Below are 3,876 nucleotides of genomic sequence, written 5' to 3'. Positions count from 1 at the left end.
GCTCTTCAAACTAATTTTTTGACACATGTTTAGTCTATATATTTTCTGCTCTCACTTTATTATAATCATGCAACTTTATCTGTTGGTAGTTATCAGTTATCCTTTACTTTGGATCACTCACTCTACCATTGGCAATATTTGGCTCTATCTGGGATGTAATGGTTATCCTGTTATTTACTTTCTATATGTGCAAGCTACTCTATGATCATTTCGGGGCAATCAATACTTTTACCAGGCTGTTATTTATTCCAAAGGAAATTGCTTCATGGTTGCATCTTACTGCATTCCACCATCAGCCTCACTACATTATGACTTGTTTGTTTTTCTCATCCCCAGATTAACCTTGAAAGTTATGTACATGCAGCTCCATAAACAGAGTTCTACGTGTTAGTAAATAAACATAAATATAATATCATTAATGTTGGGAGTCTAAATGTCTTGGGAGTCAAAGAGTCATATAGAAACTTTCATTATCTAGAAGATGCATGAGTAATTATGAGTTAATCTCGGAATATAGACGTGACTCTTGGGAAAAAGTGTTATAAATGCATATTTAGTGATGTATTATGTCTAGTAAGTTTTCCTAATGGCTATAAATACCTATGGGTCATTTTGTAATGAAACAATGAGCATTTTGAGCCTTTGAGTACCTTCATAAAATATAGTATTATTTTATTCCGAGCCCATCATTCTTTCTTTGACAACTTCAAAGCGGTATCGGAGCTATAATGTCCACCAATAGTCTCCTCCAGCCCTCCTTTCCTCGCCTCACCAAAACAAACTATGAAAATTGGTGCCTGCAAATGAAGGCTCTACTTGGGTCTCAAGATCTTTGGGATCTAGTAGAAGAAGGCTATCAAGAGCCAAGAGAAGGAGAGGCTCTCACCAATCAACAAAGGGAGTCTCGAAGGAGGGATAAGAAAATCCTATATTTCATCTATCAATCTATAGATGAATCAGCTTTTAAGAAGATCGCGGCGGCAACCACTTCAAAGTAAATATGGGAGATTCTCCAAAATTCATATAAAGGAGTAGAGAAGGTGAAAAAAGTTCGCCTCCAAATTCTTCGAGACAAATTTGAAGCCCTACAGATGAAGGAATCTGAATGTGTTTCGGATTATTTCATAAGAGTTTTAGCCGTTGTCAATCAATTGAGGAGGAACGACGAAACTATAGATGACACCAGAGTGATAGAAAAAATTCTACGCTCATTGGGTGTCAAATTTGACTATATTATGGTTGCCATCGAAGAATCAAAAGATTTGGAAGAGATGACTATAGACGAGCTTATGGGTTCTCTACAAACTCATGAAGAAAGATTCAACAAGAGGAGGCAAGAGCCTTTGGAGCAAGTTCTTCCATCCAAGATTTCTTTGAAGGAGAACAAAGAAGACTCCAAGAATAAAAGGAGTCAAAGAGGCCGAGGATGAGGCCGTGGCCAATGGAGAGGCCGTGGACGCGGTCGAGGATGTGAATGCTACAATAACAAAGAGGAGTTAAGCCAAAATTCAAAAGGAGAATGTGGACAAGGAGGCTCATCTAGAGGCAGAAGGTATGACAATTCCAAAGTTCATTATTTTAATTGCAACAAACTTGGTCATTATGCTTCAGATTGTTGGTATAATGATGCTAACCAAGTTGAAGAGAAGGCTCATTATGCAAAAAAGAAAGAAGAAGATGATGATGAAATTTTATTGCTTGTTTGCAAAGAAGATGACACCGGTGAGCAAAATATGTGGTTCTTGGACATCGGTGCAAGTAATCACATGTGTGGTTATAAAAATATGTTCACGGAGTTAGATGAATCGGTGAATGGATATGTCTTTTGATGACTCCTCCAAAGTAGACGTGAAAGGCAAAGATAAAATCCTTATTTAATTAAAAGATGGAAGTCATAAATTTATCTTTAATGTTTATTACATATCGGAGATGAAGAACAATATTTTGAGTTTGGAGCAGCTTTTGGAGAAAGGATATGATGAGCATATGAAAAATAGAAATCTATTTTTGAGAAATCAAAAGAATGATTTGATAGCCCATGTTCAAATGACAAAAAATAGAATGTTCATGCGTAACATCAAACATGTTGATACTAAATATTTGAATGCAAGTGTGAAGGATTGTTCATGGCTTTGGCACTTGAGATTTGGTCATCTTCACTTTGATGGCCTTAAGCAACTATCAAGCAAGAAGATGGTGAAAGGCTTACCACATATTGACTCTCCAGAATAACTTTGTGAAGGGTGTGTTCTTAGTAAGCAATCAAGAAAGAGTTTTTCCAAAGAAGCTTCCTATCATGCAAAGAAACCACTTGAACTCATCCACACTGATATATGTGGACCAATTTCTCCAACATCTTTTGGAGAGCATCGTTATTTTCTAACCTTTATTGATGATTTTAGCAGAAAAACTTGGGTGTATTTTTTGAAGGAGAAGTCTGAAGCATTTTCCACATTTAAGAAGTACAAAGCTATGGTGGAAAAAGAATGTGGCTACTACATCAAGGCCCTACGATCCGATCGTGAAGGCGAATTCACATCCAAAGAATTCGAATATTTTTGTGAGGAGCATGGCATTCGATGATTCTTGACGGCATCCTATTTTCCCTGACAAAATAGAGTGGCGGAGCGAAAGAATCGGACTATCTTGATATGGTTCGAAGTATGCTGAAGATGAAGGTCATACCGAAGGAATTTTGGATGGAGGTCGTAAATTGTACAGTCTACTTGCTTAATCGATGTCCTACCAAGAGCCTAGAGGATATAACTTCACAAGAGGCATGGAGTGGAAGACAACCTAGTGTCTCACACTTGAAGATTTTCGGGAGTATCACCTATTCTCATACCCCAGACCAAAGAAGAATGAAGCTTGAAGACAAGAGTAAAAAAATTATCTTTATCGGGTATGATGCTCGATCTAAAGCTTATAAGTTCTTTGATCCAAAAACTAAAAAGATTCATATTAGTATAAATGTGGAGTTTCATGAAGATGGCATGTGGAGTTGGCAATCAAACAAAGAGCTATTTTATGAAGAAAAAGAAGAAGAAGAGAAAGAATCCAAGGTGCATTTTGAAGTTTCTTCACCACCTTCATCTTCACATTTTAGAGTATCACCTCTTTTGGATGATAGTCCAATGCAAAAGAAGATAAGGAGTTTGCAAGAGCTATATGAGGTAACAAACGAACTTAATCTCATTTGTCTTTTGGCTAACAATAAAAATATTTCTTTTGAAGATGCAATACAAGATAAGATTTGGAAAGCCGCCATGGATGAGGAGATCAAAGTAATAGAAAAAAATAATATTTGGGAACTTACTACTCTCCCTGAAGCCATAAATCTATAGAGGTTAAATGGGTTTACAAGAAGAAGAAGAATGCTCAAGGACATATAGAGAAGTACAAAGCAAGATTGGTAGCCAAAGGCTACAAGCAACAAGCCGGTATCGACTATGAAGAAGTGTTTGCCCAAGTTACTCGCATGGAAACTGTAAGATTACTTATCTCTATTGCAGCACAATTCAAATGATCAATTCTTCAAATGGATGTCAAATCAGCTTTCTTGAATGGAATTTTAGAAGAAGAAGTTTATGTGAAACAACTCGAAGGGTATGTGAAGAAGGATCATGAAGAAAAAGTTTTGAAGTTGAAGAAGACGCTCTATGACTTGAAATAAGCACCTAGAGCATGGAATAGTAGAATTGATGCATACTTCAAAGCTAATGACTTCATGCAATGTCCATATGAGCATGCCTTATATGTGAAGAAGAAGAATGAAGATATATTGTTTGTTTCTTTGTATGTGGATGATCTTATTTTTATAGGAAGTAACCCTCAAATGTTTGAAGAATTCAAGCAAACTATGACCTTAGAGTTTGA

Source organism: Elaeis guineensis, chromosome 9, assembly GCF_000442705.2.
Source record: "Elaeis guineensis isolate ETL-2024a chromosome 9, EG11, whole genome shotgun sequence".
Classification (NCBI taxonomy): Eukaryota; Viridiplantae; Streptophyta; class Magnoliopsida; order Arecales; family Arecaceae; genus Elaeis; species Elaeis guineensis.
This window is presented reverse-complemented; position numbering follows the sequence as displayed.